The following is a 21,801-nucleotide window of genomic DNA, read 5'->3' on the forward strand; positions in this document are numbered from 1 at the left end:
GATAAGTTCATGGCCTAAGGTACAAGAAGATGAGTGATACAGCTCTCGTTATATGCAGATGCAGTTCAACTCTTTGAGTGGTAATGCAGAAAGTTTGAAGTTAATAACTCATCTCCTTCTACCTTAGGCCACAAAGTTATCAATCACCCTTGTTGTGGACCACTTCTACAAAGAAGGGATCTGTATGCTCTACGACCGCTGGACTAAGTGTGTAAATGTAGGAAAAATAAATGTGCTAGGTTTTCTAAACTTGACTCCTTCTACCTTAGGCCAAGAACTTATTAATGACCCCTCGTATATGTGTCCTCAAGTAGGTCTTATCTAAGAAATTGTATCTGCATAGATCTGATCTTTTTAAATGTAAACTTTGTATAACTCGAGTATTACATAACCCTAGGAATGTTTGTATGGATGGAGCATGTAAATTTTCAAATAAATAAGGTTAAAAATATTAAGTCATATTGTTATATAGTGTCATATTAAACTTATGTAATTTCCTTTATTATTTAACATGATTACAGTCACTTAATAACTTGCTAACTCTGACTTAAGCAATGAATGACATTTGATGACACACAAGCCCATAATATATAACATACAAGTATACATTTTAATATATCTCAAAATCAAATGAATGGTCTTTTTTAAATTATCCAGATATTAGTTGAAAAATAGAGATTACAAATGTCACAGGTTCTGCCTTATATTCTTTTTACAAATATTTGAAGGATTCACTTGTCGTAAAATTCTTTACTGTTAAAACATGCATTAATATCCTCCTATCATTAGAAGAATTTTAATTTCTGAAAATGATTACATCTGGTTTCATTAATCTCTCAATGTTTTTACTTGAAACGTTCATATGCATAGCAAACTATTTAAAAAGATAATGATGCATTCTTTTAAAAGTAGACAATAATTGAAACAAGTACAGTAGAATTTCATTTGGATCACTACTCACTGCAAAGCTTAGAAAATTAAACAAGATTAGGTCATAATTTTGTTGACAAGAATCAGTCAGATATCAGAACCAAAAGAAGGAAAGGTGAAAACAATAAAACCTTTCCTTGACTCAAGCTCAGAATTGTAGATTTCCAGCGTGGAATAAGATTGCACTTCTCCATGCATATCATAGTTCAGAATTTTAAAATTAAAATTATTAAAAGAGTTTCTTACATAATTTTAAAATGTAGCAATGTATATGTTAAGACATTCTTTAATCAAACAGAGGTAGAATTTTGACTTTGATAGTAGAAAATAAGCCAACAATTTTATATCTGTGATTTGAAACAAATTCCTCAACTCCATATACCTGGTGACCTAGATACTGCTGTACAGGCATGCATCTCGAAGGCAGGAGATTTTCCAAAAAAAGTTTAGAAAGATATCTTTTGTTCAGCACTGCCAGCTGGCCTCAAAAATATTAGTATAATGTAGAAGGAACCCATTTTTATTTGCTGAACTATGCACCTGTAATCAGCTATGCTTTGCTAAAAGCTACAGTATTGGTACATATTAAGAACATGCATATTAGGAACAGCTGCAAGGGCCCCAGATGATATCTGTGCCACATCTGCACTTATACACCATGGTGCTCTGGTTTCCTACAAATGCTCCAGTTCCCTCTCACATTGCAAAGGCATGCTGACAGGTTAGTTGTCTGCTGGAAATTACCCCTTAATGTAGGTTAATGGCAAAATGAATCAAAGGGAATTGATGGGAGAGAATATATCATGAGCGCACTGGGAAATAAGGAGAAGGAAAATTGGACTAACGAGATTGCTCCGCTGGACCCAACAAGGACCCATTGGATCTCCTTCTACTGAGCAATATATTTTTTTACAAGTTCAGTTACACTATGATGCAAACTTAAAGAATACATTAAAAACATAATTTCCATTATTTACATCTGCTTTCCAGCATGCTACTAGTTGCCTATAGAAGATGTAAAAATGGGCACGGAAAATGTCAGGATTTGTCACCAATGTATTTTTTCACTGCTTTTGCCCAAGCAATTTTACCAGAAGAATATTTGGGGTGAAGTGTGAGGAATTCTGGATTCTGCATATGGACACATTTAAAATGGTGTCATCTCACATCTCTCTATAAGAACCACTTATCCATCATTCCTGTATTCAGTGATCCGCATTGCTTTGCAGCCCAGCTGCAGCTTAATTTTAAATGCTGATGATTTTCAAATCTTGCCACTGCCCTAATATTTGCCACCATCATTAATCTGAATAGCCTGTTCCTGCATTGAAGGTTTTGTGAAGAATGTCTTCAAGTCTTCTCAAAAGTAGACAATAAAACCAAAGTAGTTCAGACATTGAACAGTGGCATATAGAAATGACAATATACCAATTACATGATTAAATGCATGATTGGTTTGAACTTTTTGACAGGAGGAGTCAAAGAGTGAAACATAAGATAAGCATTTTGTGACAAAAACATGAAAAACTACAGTATTTTCGTTGATAGAACAAAAATTATTTCATTGAGCAAGAGACCCAAGGCACATCCAATAATTTCTTGATGTCTGACTAAGTCCCCTAACAGAGACAAAAACAAAACACCTGACTGTTACCTACATAGTTATGATGTATGACATTAAAAAAAACCTGAGTGAGACAAAATACTTTTCTAGAAATAAGAGAAATAAGATATCATATTTTATATTAATATATTTGTATTATTCCAAATATTACACTGGCATCCCTTAGCAGGAATTATACCAATAAATGACTGCACCAAAATGATACCAAAGCTGTAACGTTTAATGTTCCCATTAATTTAAAAGGCAGCACAAAGCATCATTGATCATGAAAATTATGAATATACAAATTATAATGATATTGCTACAGTAAAATACCTTTGCAGAAATGATGTAGCATAAAGGGATTTCTTTTTTGAGAGTTTAAAACTGAGATGAGATCAAATGTAAAAATACGTGGTACTTTATGTTAATTAGTAAATCATCTATAAAGAACAGTGGATACTTTTAATTAAAAATGAATATATTTTGAATGTGTTGTGTATACATTTTAATAGCACATATTTCAATATATTTGTTTGGACATTAGTAAGAGCAATAATAAAATTTAAAAACAAACTAAAGAATTAATATCAATTCAGAGCCATTATGGATGGAACACGGAAAATATTAACTACTCAACAAGGAAGAAATCAATTACAAATGCAAGAAGTGTACTTAACGTAAAAACTCATAATTTAAAAGAAGCATTTTCTTTATGCTCCCCTACCTTAGGACAAATACTCATTGTCAGTTAAGTTGGGACAGAGCGAAGTAAAATTTCCCAACCGTCATCACAATTGCAATATGGTATTATTTAACAAGCATTGTTTTGTAAACTTATTTAGAACTGATTTTTGAAACATCAACATTTTTACTTTTCCTGAGTGGTTAGCATAAATGAGAGAAAATTCAGAAAGACATATGAAAGCTGAAAATTGTTATGACACAACTCATTTCAAATGTCAGTTTTTGATAAGTGTTATGCTACACAAATACCATATTGTTGCTGCAAAACTGTCACATTAATTCCAGTTGTCATTTTAGACAACATAAAAGCACTGGCTGTCATCCAACAGAAACTATGGAGAAAGGAAGCAACTACCGTACTGTTCATTTTGAAAACACAAGGGTAGGCTAACAATTCAAACCTGGAAACAATTACTTCATGTCAATTCATGCTAAAATATTTTAAATAATAGTTCTGCATTACAAATAGGAAGAAACAATTATCCATTTTGTTACATTCTCTAAATAAAAGTCCAACAGAATAGTTACTTACCTAAAAATCTAAGAGCCTCTTGATCAAGTTTTCTTCCATTCAGCTCTTTACCACTAATGAATCAACAGACACATGTTCTAGCTCTCTGTAAAACAATGTTGAGATCAGATTTACTTCAAAATTTACAAGTACCAAGTAAAAACCATGTTTGATAGATATAGACTAAAGTTTGCTGAGGTTCTAATAGAGGTATATTCCAAAATGCAACTTGTTGACCGTAATAAAAAAGTAATTGTCCACTGTAAATCATAGCACACAAGTGGAGAGTTTATTTAATTTCATAAGCACTAAACAACATTATATTTCCAGAAAGTATCTCATTTATTGGTATAATTCCTGCTAAGGGATGCCAATGTAATATTTGGAATAATATAAATAAATAGATTAATATAAGGTCACTTGGCACAGACAATTAAGAGCAAGAGGGCAACTAGGGAAAGAGTGGGGCCCATTAAGAAAAAAAGATGCATTTTGTCCATGAAGCCACTGATGAGATAAGTATCTTAAATGAATATTTCTGACCTATTTTAAGTAAGATGGACTTTAACTTTGGATAATTAAAGGAGGGTAAGAATAGACATGTTATTTTTTAAATAGAGGCATTCAAAGTCATAACCGAATTCGATATGGATAAATTTCCAGGGTCGGAGATGTACGTCAGACTTGTTAGGGAGATATGGAAGGAGTTGGGGAGCCCCGGCAGAGTTTTTTCAATTTTCGCTGCCCACATGTGAGATGCCAAATGACTGAATGACAAGAAATATGGCATCTTTATTCAAGGAAGCAGCAGGGATAAGCCAGCCTGGCAAGTCACAGTTAATGGTAGGCAAATAATTGGAAAAAAATTCTTAGAAGTAATCTACACTTGGAAAAGCAGGAATGAATCAAAGATGGAAGTAAGATTTGATTGGTTGAGATGCTGAGCAATGATATTTGGAATATAATTCTGATGTGAAAAGTGATATACTTTGGGAAGACTAATTCAGCGTGCACATGAATGTTAGGATTCGATGGTCAAATGAAGAACGGTGGGACTGTGGTTTCTAAGTCCAAGAATCCCTGATAGTGGTAGAACGGTTTGATAATGTCATAAAGACAAACAGGATACTTAACTTCATTAGGCAGAGCATAGAATACAAGAGCAGAGAGGCAACAGCAAAACTTTATAAGACACTGGTTAGAACTCATTTGGAGTTAACGCCATACTAAAAAAAAATGACATGATGATGCTAGAGAGGTTGTAGGGAGATTCACTAGGATGATACTCCAATTATGAAGAAAGACTGGACAGAGTGGATTTGTTTTGCTTAAAGTTACAGGTTGCATGGGAATGGTAAATAATAGATAATTTTCCCCATGGCTCTGTATCTAAAACTAGAATGCATAGCTTATTGGTAAGAGCCAAATGTTTAGGTAAGGGAAGTTAAGGATCAATTTTCTCACCCAGAGGGTAGTTAAAATCTGGATTGCACTGCTTACGTGAAAGTGGAGGCAGATACTCTCACTACACTGTACAAGTAATTAGCTGAACACTTGAATTGCCAACTCATATTAAACTATGAATGAGATCAGATAAAAGGACTAGTACGAGTAGTCAGCAGGGACGTGGAGAACTGAATAACTTGTTTCTGTGCTGAATGACTCTGCAATTCTAATAACTCAAAGGTACAAACTTAATTATTTACATACCTATTAATAGAACTCAAACAATTCTACTTACATTAAATTAATTACAAGAATAACTTCGTTCAGCAACCATTCCATTATATGTACTTCAAATGACTCTCACCCACTGTTCATCCATATCTACCAGCATGTGCTTTCTCCCTTAAGCCATCAATGCCATTTGCCTCCACTACTTGTAATAGCACATTCCACTTAATTGTTATTCTCATAGATTTTAACTGAATTTTCTGTTAGATTTGTAAGCTGTAGATTCATATTTATGATTCGTAGCTTCTCATTCCTTACAAGTAGAAATACTTTTTATCAGTATTTTCATGCTATCAGCTCATTTTAAAGTCCTCCATAAGGAAATAGCCGCAATCTGTTTAATCTGTTTAGCCCCTCCTGACAGTTAAATCCTCAGTGCAGGTATCATCACTGTACGTCTTTTTTTTTTGCATCTTCTCCTGCGCCTCAATATCAATTGCATATTAATGAACATCATAAATACATTCTATCTAATGTCCTTTGAGAGCAGTAAAGTTAAATGGAGGTCCCAGAAGCACAATGACAGAAGAATTTACAATGGGAATAAAGCAACGGTCAAGGCATGAAGCCAATATTTGCCAGGACTGACCATCATCTTCTCTTCTGAAATTACTAGGTAAGAGTTGGTGATTGATTAAAAGCAATTGACTCCCATCATTTTATACTGGGGACAGCTCGTCTCATTTTTAAAAGAATTATCATGTTTTATATATATAGACCTACACGTGGTGGCTTACTATGGTGTGATTTAGTTACTATTATAAAAATGTATGTTGTTTGGAAATATATGTATGTGGTGCTTCATATAGGGAGATCACCTGATTGTACATAACAAAAAATAATTATGATACAGCAGAAGGAACGCCAGAATTGACAACTTTTATTCCAAAACTAATGACCCATTTCTCCTCCAAATGCACAAGTTTAAAATAAATCCTAACATGTGTCAATCCACTAACCTCTGAGACTTGCAATGCAATCAAAACTGACCACACAAAGATAATAAGAACTTTAAAAGTCATCAGATTTCTCTCTCCAATCCTATCAGACCTATTCAGTCTGTGTCTTAATTTCTTAAGTTTAGTACATCAGGCATTTGCTTTTGTACTGAATTTGCATGCCATTTTACACTACCTTCCAGGCAACTGGATATCAGTACAAAAGAAATGCTCTGCATCTCGTGCTAATATAATTAAATATGGCAGCTGTTGCTGAGGGGAATATATTGTTGACTTTGCTATATGAATTTGGTTAGTGGCATTTTAGGGGAATTTGACAACTTTGTGCTTTTGTTAAATAGAAATATAAATCAAATAAATGTACATATTAAAAACAAATGGACTTTGTAAAGCAGGCCTGAAACCAAGTGTAAAGGTCTTTCCATATTACTATTCAGGCCAGGCAATGAATTGTTTTTAAGCTTTAGGGGTATTCAGAACACCAATAGAAGTCAACAACAGAAATTGTAGTATACCGTAAAGAGCCAAATTAAAACAACATCATGAGAGAAAGGATCCAAAAGGGAATGGTTAAACTGATTCAGTTTTGATTGGTGTGCCTATTCTGTCTTGGAAAAAAAACATCACAAAACTATAAATTTCCAAACACATATATTTTCAAAGATATTACATATCCATATTAAGTAATCAAATATATTTTTAATCTAACTATCGACTAAGATCACAAACAATAGATGTCCCAGTAGCAATCCTTATGATCACAGACCTCCAGCCACAATTACAGCCTTCCAGACCTATTCGCTGTCTTTTGTAAGCAAGCCAGTCCTGCATCCAAACTTGCAATTCACCCTAGAGCCCCTGTATCTTTGTCTTCTGAATCAATCTACTATGAGGAACCTTATCAAATGTCTTACTAAAGTCCATGGGCAGCACATTAACATAGCATTCAGCGCATCACTTTACAGTGCCAGTGACCCAGGATCAATTCCTGCTCCTGTATGCAAGAAGTTTCTACATTCTCCCCGTGATCGCACGGATTTCCTCCAGATGCTCTGGTTTCCTCCCACATTCCAAAGACATATGGTTGAGCAGATTGATTGGTCACATGGATGTAATTGGGCATGTGGGCTCATTGGGCTGTAAGAGTCTGTTACTGTGCTGTATCGCTAAATAAAAATAAAATAGAAATAATTTAGGGCGCCACTGTAGCACAGCGATTAGCACGACACTATTACCATTCGGTGTGTAGGAGCTCGGATTTCAATTCCAATGTCACCTGTGAAGAGTTTGTACATCCTCCCCAAGACATGCATGGGTTTATTCCAGGTGCTCTGGTTTCCTCTCACATTCCAAAGACATACCAGTTAGGGGGTTAACTGGTCATTGTAAATTGTCCCTATGATTAGACTGAAGTTAAATAGGTGGGTTGCTTGGCAGTGTAACTTGGTGGGCCAAAGGGGCCCTGCATCTCTAAATAAAAATGAAACATCTGTTACTTTAACCTTATCAATCTCCGTTGTCAACTCCTCATAAGAAAAGTCTTAAGTTTGTAAGGCATGATCTGCCCTGCACATAGCCTTGCTGAATGTTCCTAATCAAAAATTCAAAGATTCATTTATTATCAAAGTATAGGCCATACAGGCTATACCTTCCCAAATACACATAAATCCAACCCCCCATTACCTTCTACAATCCCATCTTTTCCACTGACACGAGGCTCACGGGCCTATAATTACCTGGATTACTCCTATTTATTTTTCTGAAAAAAAGCATGGCAATTGCTACTCTCTAGTCCTCTGGGACCTCACCTGTTGCTAGTGAGGACACAGATACTTTTGTCAAAGTCCCAAAAATCTCCTGACTTGCTTCTTTCAATCTTCTGAGACATGCTGTACGCCATCAACTCTGTGGACTTAATACTTTGCCTCCTCCTTAATCTCAAAAAGTCCCACCAGAAAAGCATGCCCCACTCTGTCCTCTAACTCCTTCTCTTCAATAAATATCGACATAGAGTACTCATTTAGTACCTCAGCAACTTGCTCTGTCTCTAAGCACAAATCACTACTTTATTCTTGAGTGGACCTATCTTCCCCTTAGTTATCCACTTGTTCATAATATGTATAAAATACTTTGGAACTTTCCTTGATACTGCTCATCAAGAACATTTCATGGTCATTTCCGGCCTTCATAATTGCCTGTTTCAGCATGTAACACTATTGTTTTAATTCACAAGGGCCCAGTGTAGTTTTAGCTTTCTAAACTTTAGAATCATAGAAACATAGAAAAATGACAGCACAATACAGGCCCTTTGGCCGACAATGCTGAGCCAAACATGTACTTATCTGAGAAATTACCTAGAGTTACCCATAGCCCTCTATTTTTCTCAGTTCTACGTACCTATCCAAAAGTCCTTCAAAAGACCCTATCGTATTTGCCTCCACCACCATCACTGGCAGCCCATTCCATGCACTCACTGCTCTCTGCGTAAAAAACCTACCCCTGACAACTCCTCTGTACCTACTTCCAAGCACCTTAAAACTGTGCCCTCTTGCGATAGCCATTTCAGCCCTGGGAAAAACCCTCTGATTATCCACATGATCAATGACTCACATCATCTTATACACCTCCATCAGGTCACCTCTCATCCTCTGTCGCTCCAAGAAGAAAAGGCCGAGTTCACTCAACCTATTTTCATAAGGCATGCTCCCCAATCCAGGCAATATCCTTGTAAATCTCCTCTGCACCCTTTCTATAGTTTCCACATCCTTCCTGTAGTGAGGTAACCAGAACGGAGCACAGTACTCCAAATGGGGGCCTATATAGCTGTAATATTACCTCTTGGCTCTTAAAGTCAATCTCACGGTGGATGAAAGGCAATGCACCATATCTCTTCTTAACCACACAGTCAACCTGCGCCGCAGCTTTGAGTGTCCTATGGACTCGGATCCCAAAATCCCTTTGATCCTCCACACTGCCAAGAGTCTTACCATTAATACTATATTCTGTCATCATATTTGACCTACCAAAATGAACCACCTATCTGGGTTGAACTCCATCTGCCACTTCTCTGTCCAGTTTTGCATCCTGTTGATATCCCAGTGTAACCTCTGACAACTCTCCACACTATCCACAACAGCACCAGCCTTTGTGTCATCAGCAAATTTACTAACCCATCCCTCCACTTCCTCATCCAGGTTATTTCTACAAATCATGAAGAGAAGGGGTCCCAGAACAGATCCCTGAGTCACACCACTGGTCACCGACCTCCATGCAGAATACGACCCGTCTACAACCACTTGTTGCCTTCTGTGAGCAAGCCAAATCTGGATCCACAAAGCAAGTTTCCCTTGGATCCCATGCCTCCTTACTTTCTCATCAGCCTTGCATCAAATGCCTTGCTGAAATCCATACACACTACATCTACTGCTCTACCTTCATCAACGTGTTTAGTCACATCCTCAAAAAATTTAATCAAGCTCATAAGACACGAACTGCCTTTGACAAAGCCATACTGACTATTCCTAATCATATTATGCCTCTCCAAATGTTCATAAATCCTGCCTCTCAGGATCTTTTCCATCAACTTAACAACCACTTAAGTAAGACTCACTGCTCTATAATTTTCTGGGCTATCTCTACTCCCTTTCTTGAATAAGGAATCAACATCTGCAAACCTCCAATCGTCCAGAACCTCCCCCATCCCCACTGATGATGCAAAGATCATTGCCAGAGGCTCAGCAATCTCCTCCCTCGCCTCCCACAGTAGCCTGGGGTACATCTCGTCCGGTCCCGAAGACTTATCCAACTTGATGCTTTCCTAAAGCTCCTGCACATCCTCTGTCTATATGCTCAGGCTTTCCAATCCGTGGTAAGTCATCCGTCCAATCGACAAGATCCATTTCTGTAGGGAATACTGAAGCAAAGTATTCATTAAGTACTTCAGCTATCTCTTCCAGTTCCATACACACTTTTCCACTGTCACATTTGATTGGTCCTATTCTCTCACGTTTTATCCTCTTGCTCTTCATATACTTGTAGAATGCCTTGGGGTTTTCTTTAATCCAAGGCCTTCTCATGGCCCCTTCTGGCTCTCCTAATTTCATTCTTAAGCTTCTTCCTGCTAGCTTTATAATTTTCTAGACCTAGCTTTTTTTAACCTTTCGTAAGCTTTTCTTTTCTTCTTGACTAGATTTTCAACAGCTTTTGTACACCACGGTTCCTGTACCCTACCATCCTTTCCCTATCTCATTGGAATGTACCCATGCAGAACGCCATGCAAATATCCCCTGAACATTTGCAACATTCCTGCCGTACATTTCCCTAAGAACATCTGTTCCCAATTTATGCTTCCAAGTTCCTGCCTGATAGCTTCATATTTCCCCCTATTCAATTAAATGCCTTCCTAACTTGTCTGTTCCTATCCCTCTCCAATGCAATGATAAGGGAGATAGAACTGTGATCACTATCTCCAAACTGCTCTCCCACTGAGAGACCTGACACCTGACCAGGTTCATTTCCCAATACCAGATCAAGTACAGCCTCTCCTCTTGTAGACTTATCTACATATTGTGTCAGGAAACTTTCTTGAACACACCTAACAAACTCCACCCCATCTAAATCCCTTGCTCTAGGTAGATGCCAATCAATATTTGGAAAATTTGAAACTCGCACCATGACAACCCTGCTATTACACATTTCCAGAATCTGTCTCATCTGCTCCTCGATGTCCTTGTTACTATTGTGTGGTCTATAAAAAAACACCCAGTAGTTATCAACCCCTTTCTGTTTCTGACTTCCACCCGTAGAGACTCAGTAGACAATCCCTCCATGACTTCCTCCTTTTCTGCAGCCATAACACTATCTGTGATCAGCAGTGCCCTGCTTCCACCTCTCTTGCCTTCCTCCCTGTCCTTTCTGAAACAGCTAGTGCCTGGCACTCTAAGTAACCATTAATGCCCCTGAGCCATCCAAGTCTCTGTAATGGCCACAACATCATAGCTCCAAGTACAGATCCACACTCTAAGCTGACCCGCTTTGTTCATGATGCTTCTTGCATTAAAATAGACACATCTCAAACCATCGGTCTGAACGTATCCTCTCTCTATCACCTAACTATTCTACCTCTCACACTGTCTCCAGGCTTTCTCTATATGTTAGCCAACTGCCCCTTCCTCTGTCTCTTCAGTTCGTTTCCAACCCCTCAGCAATTCTAGTTTAAACCCTACCCAATCGCCTTAGCAAACCTCCCTGCCAGTATATTGGAACCCTTCGGATTCAAGTGCAATCCATCCATTTTGTACAGGTCATGCCTGCCCCCAAAAAGGTCCCAATGATCCAGAAATCTGAATCCCTGCCATGCTTCAATCCCTCAGCCACGCATTTATCCTCCACCTCATTCTATTCCTATACTCACTGTCGCCTGGCACAGGCAGTAATCCTGAGATTACTACCCTTGAGATCCTGCTTCTCAACTTCCCTCCTAACTCCCTGTAGTCTGTTTTCAGGACCTCCTCCCTGTTCCTACCTACGTTGTTGGTAACAATATGTACCATGACCTCTGGCTGTTCACCTTCCAACTTCAGGATATCATGGATGCGATCAGAAACATCCCCGACCCTGGCACCTGGGAAGCAAACTACCATCCGTGCTTCTTTCCTACGTCCACAGAAACGCCTGTCTGACTCCCTAACTACAGAGTCCCCTATCCCTGCTGCCTGCTTCCTTTCCCTACCCTTCTGAGCCACAGGGCCAGACACTATGCCAGAGGCGCGGCCCCCGTTGCTTCCCCCAGGTAGGCCAACAGTTCTCATACAGAAGTACTTATTGTTAAGGGGAACAGCCACAGGGGCTCCTTTTCCTTCCTGAATAAATTCAGGGCTTCTCAAGTCATCCCTTATCTTACTATCCTTGTCTTTACTCCTTTCTGGAAGATGCCAGTCCTGAACTTGGATCAGCTGGTCTTTAAATAACTCCCATACATCAGACATGTACTTGTCCTACAGAAGCTTTTGGCACATTAGCCCTCATAAATCAAAGTATTGAATACAGGAAATGGGATGTGATGTTGAAAATGTATATGACATTTGTGCAGCCTAATTTAGAGTATTGTGTGCAGTTTTGGTTACCTACCTACAGGAAAGTTGTAAATAAGAATGAAAGAGTACAGAGAAAAATTCCAAGGACATTACCGGTTCTGAAGGACCTGAGTCATAAGGAAAGATTGAATAATTTAGTACTTTATTCCTTAAAATGTAAAAGATTGAGAGGAGATTTGTTAGAGGTATAGAAAATTATGAGGTTTATAGGTAAGGTAAATGCAAGCAAGTTTTTTCCACTGAGGTTTGGTGGGGTTACAACTAGAGGTCATTGCTTAAGGGTGAAAAGTGAAAAGTTTAAGGGGAAAATGAAGGGAAACTTCTTCACTCAAGTGTCGTGAGCTGCCAGCAAAAGTGGTGCATGTGAACGCAATTTCAATGCTTAAGCAAAGTGTGGATAGGTACATGGATGACAATTCGATGGGAGTAGGCAGCTTAAATGGTTTCAGCATGGACTAGATGGGCCAAATGGTCTGTTTCTGTGCTGTACTTTTTAATGACTTCATGACTCTAGAAGCTGCCCCTAATCAATGCCTCTCAGCTCCTTTCTAATCCTATCATAATGTTCCCTCCTCCAGTTTAGTACCTTCCATGTGATCAGATCTTATACCTATAACTATCTTTATACAAAATGAGGTGTGGCCACTATTCCCAAAATGTTAACTAACCATCAGGTCTGTCAACTGGCCTGGCTGATTTCCCAAAGCCAGCTCCAGTATGTTTACTTCCACATATTGTTTCAAGATGTATTGAAAAAATCCCATCTTATCTCAACCTCTTGTATTAAGGAAGTTGTAATCAATAATGGGGAAGTTGAAAACCATACTATGTCTATCCTGTTGTTTCTACATAATCTGTCTACAAATCTGTTCTTCCACCTCTCAGCAGCCATCAATGTAAGTGCATCTTTCTTATTTCAGAATAATTTATTCAAAAATAACTATTTATGGATCATTGGGCTCTCTCTCTGTATCCGCTCCTTAGCCAGATGTTGAAATACACTCAGTATCATTTTCTCAACACATTAGCATGTATCAAGGGTAGTACTCTTGAGATCACACCTCTGGAAGTCCTGCTTTTTATCTTTCTACTTAGCTCCTTAAAATCCCCTTTCAGGACCTCATCCATGTTCCTGCCTATTCTTTGGTACCTATATGGATCACAAATTTTGTCTGCTCAGCCTCCCTCTCAAATGTCCTGTTGTAAAGCACAGAGGGATCTTAGGGTCCAGGTCCATAGTTCACTGGAAGTGGCAAAGTAAATGGATAAAGTGATGTGTGTGGCATGTTTACCTTCAATGATAGGGATGCTAAGTAAAAAAGTCATGCTACAGCCATATAAGACTTTAATCAGACTGGACTTGGAGTACTGTGTGCAATTCTGGTTGCCCATTATGGAAAGGATGTGGAGAAAGTGCAGAAGACGTTGACCGGGATGCTGCCTGGATTAGAGGATGTGAGGTTTAAGGAAAGGTTGGGCAGGGTTGGGTTGTTCTGCCCAGAATATTGGAGGCTGAAGTGAAACCTGACAGATTATTTTTTAATTATGAAATGCAAAGATAGGGTGGCCATTCAGACCCTTTCCCCCAGGGTAGAAAAGTCAAACACTAGAGGACATGCTTTTAAAGTTAAGGGAAGGACGTTTAAAGGTGACATGAAGGGCAAGTTTCTTTAATACACAGTGGTAGTAACTGGAATAGGTTACTTAGTGTAGTGGTGAAAATAGGCAGTTTGGTGGAATTTAAGAGACTTTCAAATAGACACATGGATGATACTCAGGAGGAGAACATTTAGTATAAAGTGGCATCAAGATCAGCCCACCATCAAGGGCTAAATGGCTTATCCAGTGCTGTAGTGTCCCATGTTCTTTTTGTGTGAAATAGTTGCTGGACAAATTATTCATTTAGAGATACAGCGCGAAACAGGACCTTCCGGGCCAGTGAGCTGCGCCGTCCAGCAACCCGGCCTAATCTCAGGACAATTTACAATGACCAACCAACCTACTCACGAGTATATCTTTGGACTGTGGGAGGAAACCGGAACACCTGGAGGAAATCCACGCGTTCACAGGGAGGAATATAAACACGCCTTACAGATGACGTCTGTACCTCCTTTTTACCGGGCTTCTCTAGAGACACAGCTCATTAGCCTCTCACTAACAGCCACTGAACTCAGTGGTGAGAACTGAGCTCCGAACACTGATGCCCAAGGCTGCAACAGTATCACGTTAACTGCTGAGCTTCTTTGGTGCCCAAGCTAATATTTTGCTTCTCCCTTTTGTGACCCTAATAATCATCCTCAGTTTCAAACCTTGCAGTTATCCAAAATTAAACTGAAATAATTTTAAAAGAGACAGGATTACAGGTGATGATGTTATAGAAGAACTGTGGTATTAATTTAGCTTGCTCCTTCCACAAACAGGAAGTATGATATGGTGAAGTATATGATTTTATAACGTAGGTTTATACAATTAGTGATGCACCCCTGCATTTCAGCCCAAAACATTGACTGCTCGTTTCCACGGATTCTGCCCGACTTGCTGAGTTCCTCCAGCGTGTTGTGTGTAATAATTTAATTAGCTGTGGTGTATTGTCCTTCCTGCTACAATGTCCTTTTGTGACAAAATAGTAATAGATATGAATCACGAACCACAACGGTCATTTCTATATTAGTACAATGGGATAACAAGGTCCAATATCATAGTGCCTCCCTGAAGAAAACTACAACAGAAATATTCTTCATAAACTGCAAGCATGCAGCATTATTTACCCTCGTGCATATATTGCTGTTGGTTTTCTCAAATTACAATCCCAAACCCCACTGCTGTTAGAATATAAATGCTGATATAAGTAACCTTGAAATAAAATCACAGGGAAAAGGCCATTATATTTGCAAAGGTTTCAGAAATTTTGCCTCCATGCAGTATTTTAGTTGATGTGATCTGGAAATGCCCAAAAGACAATCAAACAAACAATGAGAAGGTAAACACAAGGAATTCTGCAGATGCTGGAAATTCAAGCAACACACATCAAAGTTGCTGGTGAACACAGCAGGCCAGGCAGCATCTCTAGGAAGAGCCACAGTCGACGTTTCAGGCCGAGACCCTTCGTCAGGACTAACTGAAAGAAGAGCTAGTAAGAGATTTGAAAGTGGGAGGGGGAGGGGGAGATCCAAAATGATAGGAGAAGACAGGAGGTGGAGGGATAGAGCCAAGAGCTGGACAGGTGATTGGCAAAAGGGATATGAGAGAATCATGGGACAGGAGGCCCAGGGAGAAGGAAAGGGAGGAAGAGGAGAGGGGAGAAACAATGAGGAGGAAAGCAATTGGACCAGCTGGATAAAATGCTCAAGAAGAGATATTTTTGATTTTTTCCCAAGAGCCAATCAGCAGTTTTTATAGTATTGCAAAATGTTATTTAGATTTTTCTCCCCAATTAATCCCTTCCCAGATATTTTGGCAGGGATTGCAGCAGGATCTTTGCAACATCCTGTATGCAATATATTCTGGAGGAGAAGGTAGGCTGGAGTTCTTGATCCTTGGCTCTTCAGGTCAGGGAATTCACTGTAACTTCCCTGAAAGAACATAAATTTGCCTTCTCTTTCACTCCTACAATGAGGAGTAAAAACTCTTCTGATTGATAGGTAGCTTCATTCCATAAGGATGCACCTGGGATTCAATTTTGCAACTCTAATCCCATAGAAGAGCTCTTACGAATGGACCAGGACAAGAGCTGCAGATGATGAAATCCTAATACTCATCAGAACTTCGAGTTCATGCAGGTTTATGGATCTTCTAGTTAGAGTTTCTAATGATAGATGCAATATTTGTAAGGAGAGAATTGAGAAGTAAAGAAGTGTTATTATTAAATACCCTTAAGTACCCATGCCATTGCTGTTGAACATGTAATTGTAGATTCTATTTAAGCTATCACTAACAAGAATTACCCTAGCACACAACTTCTTACAATGGTTCAGTTTTTTCTCCAGAATTTCTCTGGGAACTGATTTTCAAATCATCTAGTTAATGAACCAACAAGACGTGATAAGCAAGGAAACGAAACCCCTGTTATTGTGTCTGTGTTGCATAGTGAAGTGTGCCTTACTTACTTCAGTCTTGTGAGATCATTAAACCTCACTTTGCATTGCAGAGCATTGAAGATTGTAATTTGTCACCTCCGTCCATATACCCGGACTACACGCTTCGTCTGTCTTCTGAACCTTATTTTTCCTGGAGAAACATACACCAAAACAGTAGTTAAACTGGGACTGTTCAGTACAGGCTAAAAACTCCACCTTTCCCGCAACGCTGCTTGTTTCTTACTTGAATTGGTTTACTGCCAATGCCTACTCGATCAGGTGTTCTCTTGCACTGTAAAACCTTAAACACGAAAGCACTGATATATCGTCTATACATTCACAACAGTAAACAGGTAAGTTTTATGACTGACATGCAGCCCAAATAAATAAGCAGGGCCAGTCTTGATTCAGAAAAATGTGTACATGGAAGTCCTATTTGTAGTGAATACATCAGCAGTGAAAAATCTAGATGAATTTAACACCAAGCAGATTAGCATCTAAAGGCATCAATTTTCCCAACTCATCTTGTCGGCTGCATTTTCCATCATCAATTGAAATGAACTTCCATGCAAAAACAGCATTATCACTGTAAATATACTTATTTTAGTCACAGTATTCCCTTGCATACTAGAATTTCAAATTAATGAAAAATAGAATCCACATAGTTTCGTTCCAATTAGCCCAGACAGTTTCTGCTATGGTGCATAATTATTTGGTACAGCATTGACCACAATGAATCAAAAACTCATAAAACCCTTAGCACATTGAAGAAAAGCATTTGGTTTAACATTCTGATTGGGATTCAACACAATCATCCCATCCAAACCCATCATCAACCTTTAAGACTCTGGCCTCTGTAACTTTTCCTCCAACTGGTTACTCGATTCCCTCACAGCAGCACCTCAATCGGTGAGGATCGGTAACAACATCTCCTCCCTGCTGATCATTATCACAGGTGCACTCTAGACTGTGTGCTTAGCCCTCTACTCTCTAAATCACAGAAGACTGTATGGCTAAGCACAGCTCCAGTGGAGTCTTCAAATTTGCTGATGAACCTGCTGTTCGAAGGTTCAAAGTACATTTATTATCAAAGAATGTAGAAGTTATAAAACACAAATCATGCCACCGATAGAACCAAGCAACAACAGCATTCCAAACCAAATTGAGTCTTTAGGTCTAAATCCCCAGAGCAGACCCGAGTCGGCCCAAAGTCTCGGTATTATCATATTAGCGGGCATGAAGCACAGCAGCTGGGAGTAATCTCACAGCCTTAGCGTTGTGGAGAAAAGAGCCCCAGTCTATTTGGGCTGACATTGAAATTGTCCAAACAATGAACTGTGTCTCTCTTTAGGACCTGGGCTCCACTGTAATGAATCAGTCTGGGCTGAGATTTCGCTGCTGAAGAAGCCGTTCTTGACCTTTCCAAATCGGTACAGCACCCAGAGTGTTCCAATCTCACCTGACTCTCAACCCTGCCTTTCCAGTCTATCTGGGCCAGCATTTAAATTGTCCAAACAGTAGTTCATGCCTCGTATTAGGACCGGGCCCTACTTCAGCAAATTGCTCCGGGTTTAGAATAAGCCACCCAGTGATTCGCTTCAGGCCTGCCAAAGAAGCCGTTCTCAACCTTTCTGAATGGGCTCGGCACTTAGGGCAATCCATCCTGCATCTGTGTTAGTTCAAAGAGCATCAGAACTCCTCTGCCTCATCTTCTCCTCTCCAATCATTCGTTCCAACCAGCACGGTTCCAACTCCAAACACATTAATTTTGCAGCACACCAGCAGAACACATCTCTCGAGTTCCCTTTGCCTTTGCTCGTCTCTTCATTGTTTGCAGTGATAGTTTACCACCATATACTTCAAAAAGCTGTTATTAATAATGTTTATTATTAGGGTTAGGGTTAGGGTTAGGGCTGGGAAAGTAGCAGTTCCATTATTCCCAACAGATACAGTATCTAAAGGGTGTAAATTTCTTCCTCAGTCATGTGCACAGGGTGAAAAGAGTAAATGAACCTTCCAAAGATTAAATGGAAGTAAACTGGTAGGAGGCTAGAACTTAGGTCATAAATGGGATAAGTTAGCCAACTTGAAAAGTTAATAGAACATAAAATGGAGAGTCATCAGAAAGATTTATTTAAGTATTCTCTGTATATACTGCTAACAAGAAAAAAAATCAAGTAAACTTAAAATGAGAGCTGCAAAGTAAAAGTAATACATACCAAATGTAGGAAAAATGAATGAAAATTTGACATTCAGCCATTTTCAAAGAAGTTAGTGACCCCATAATTAAAATGCAGGCAGTAAAACAAGACAAATTGCTATATATGTAATAAATGTTTTAGCCTATGACAAGCAACACACATAAAAGTTAACAACAGGAATTCTGCAGATGCTGGAAATTCAAGCAACACACATCAAAGTTGCTGGTGAACGCAGCAGGCCAAGCAGCATCTATAGGAAGAGGCGCAGTCGACGTTTCAGGCCGAGACCCTTCGTCAGGACTAACTGAAGGAAGAGTGAGTAAGGGATTTGAAAGCTGGAGGGGGAGGGGGAGATGCAAAATGATAGGAGAAGACAGGAGGGGGAGGGATAGAGCCGAGAGCTGGACAGGTGATAGGCAAAAGGGGATACCAGAGGATCATGGGACAGGAGGTCCGGGAAGAAAGACAAGGGGGGGGTGACCCAGAGGATGGGCAAGAGGTATATTCAGAGGGACAGAGGGAGAAAAAGGAGAGTGAGAGAAAGAGTGTGTGCATAAAAATGAGTAACAGATGGGGTACGAGGGGGAGGTGGGGCCTTAGCGGAAGTTAGAGAAGTCAATGTTCATGCCATCAGGTTGGAGGCTACCCAGACGGAATATAAGGTGTTGTTCCTCCAACCTGAGTGTGGCTTCATCTTTACAGTAGAGGAGGCCGTGGATAGACATGTCAGAATGGGAATGGGATGTGGAATTAAAATGTGTGGCCACTGGGAGATCCTGCTTTCTCTGGCGGACAGAGTGTAGATGTTCAGCAAAGCGGTCTCCCAGTCTGCATCGGGTCTCACCAATATATAAAAGGCCACATCGGGAGCACGGGACGCAGTATATCACCCCAGTCGACTCACAGGTGAAGTGATGCCTCACCTGGAAGGATTGTTTGGGGCCCTGAATGGTGGTAAGGGAGGAAGTGTAAGGGCATGTGTTGCACTTGTTCCGCTTACACAGATAAGTGCCAGGAGGGAGATCAGTGGGGAGGGATGGGGGGGACGAATGGACAAGGGAGTTGTGTAGGGAGCGATCCCTGCGGAATGCAGAGAGAGTGGGGGAGGGAAACACATAAAACTTGCTGGTGCAAGCAGCAGGCCAGGCAGCATCTCTAGGAAGAGGTACAGTCGACGTTTCGGGCCGAGACCATTCGTCAGGACTAACTGAAAGAAGAGCTAGTAAGAGATTCGAAACTGGGAGGGGGAGGGGGAGGTCCAAAATGATAGGAGAAGACAGAAACACAGAAACATAGAAAATAGGTGCAGGAGTAGGCCATTCGGCCCTTTGAGCCTGCACCGCCATTCAGTACGATCATGGCTGATCATCCAACTCAGAACCCTGTACCTGCCTTCTCTCCATACCCCCTGATCCCTTTAGCCACAAGGTCCATATCTAACTCCCTCTTAAATATAGCCAATGAACTGGCCTCAACTGTTTCCTGTGGCAGAGAATTCCACAGATTCACCACTCTCTGTGTGAAGAAGTTTTTCCTAATCTCGGTCCTAAAAGGCTTCTCCTTTATCCTCAAACTGTGACCCCTCGTTCTGGACTTCCCCAAAATCGGGAACAATCTTCCTACATCTAGCCTGTCCAATCCCTTTAGAATTTTATATCTTTCAATAAGATCCCCCCCAAACTTCTAAATTCCAACGAGTATAAGCATACCTGATCCACTCTTTCATCATATGAAAGTCCTGCCATCCCAGGAATCAATCTGGTGAACCTTCTTTGTACTCCCTCTATGGCAAGGATGTCTTTCCACAGATTAGCGGACCAAAACTGCACACAATACTTTAGGTGTGGTCTCAGGAGGGGGAGGGATGGAGCCAAGAGCTGGACAGTTGATTGGCAAAAGGGATATGAGAGGATCATGGGACGGGAGGCCTAGGGAGAAAGAAAAGGGGGAGGGGGGAAGCCCAGAGGATGGGCAAGGGGTATAGTGAGAGGGACAGAGGGAGAAAAAGGAGAGAGAGAAAAAGAATGTGTGTATATAAATAACAGATGGGGTACAGGGGGAGGTGGGGCCTTAGCTGAAGTTTGAGAAGTCAATGTTCATGCCATCAGGTTGGAGGCTACCCAGGGGGAATATGAGGTGTTGTTCCTCCAACCTGAGTGTGGCTTCATCTTTACAGTAGAGGATGCCATGGATAGACATATCGGAATGGGAATGAGACGTGGAATTAAAATGTGTGGCCACTGGGAGATCCTGTTTTCTCTGGCAGACAGAGCATAGGTGTTCAGCAAAACAATTTCCCAGTCTGCGTTGGGTCTCACCAATATATAGAAGGCCACACTGGGAGCACAGGACGCAGTATATCACCCCAGCCGACTCACAGGTGAAGTGTCGCCTCACCAGGAAGTACTGTCTGGGGCCTTGAATGGTAGTGAGGGAGGAAGTGTAAGGGCAGGTGTAGCACTTGTTCTGCTTACAAGGATAAGTGCCAGGAGGAAGATCGGCGGGGAGGGATAGTTGAAATTCCAGCATCTGCAGATTTCCTCGTGTTAGCGTATGACAATCTTTGTTGAACTTTGCAGAATCTTACCAAATATAGAGCTGGATTAGAGGATTCAAGGCAGTTTGAGGAAGGTGTCATGGTAGACACACTGATGCAAGGTGTTTGGTCCAAACTGACTTGTTAATGTTGTACTTCTTTAAATCATATTTTTGAATTGTTTAACTATCATAGTGACTGAATAAACTGTTTCTTGAAATTTCTCATGACAAATCAGTTTGCACTACGAATCTTTTTAACATCTAACAGGACTTCATATAACTCTTCATAGATGGACTACTCAGATTAATTGACATGTTCCAATATTTATTTATATGTTTATTTATAAATCATCCTTGCTAGAAAGAATGACATTTTCAAGTCCTGCTTTATTTATTCTCCCCTACTG

The 21,801-nt window shown here is 40.0% G+C and overlaps 1 protein-coding gene across 6 annotated transcripts in view; it reads right to left on the reverse strand.

Annotated features, from left to right (window-relative positions):
- The window catches only part of foxp2 (forkhead box P2), a 762,934-nt gene that overhangs the window by 568,147 nt on the left and 172,986 nt on the right, over nt 1–21,801 (reverse strand). For all 6 annotated transcript variants that reach the window (XM_063057872.1, XM_063057869.1, XM_063057875.1 and 3 more), the window contains 2 exons: nt 16,686–16,806; nt 3,813–3,897 (listed from right to left, as the gene is read on the reverse strand). The gene's annotated coding sequence lies outside the window, so the exon portion shown is untranslated. The remainder of the gene's footprint in view (nt 1–3,812; nt 3,898–16,685; nt 16,807–21,801) is intronic.

Source organism: Mobula hypostoma, chromosome 9, assembly GCF_963921235.1.
Source record: "Mobula hypostoma chromosome 9, sMobHyp1.1, whole genome shotgun sequence".
Lineage (NCBI taxonomy): Eukaryota > Metazoa > Chordata > Chondrichthyes > Myliobatiformes > Myliobatidae > Mobula > Mobula hypostoma.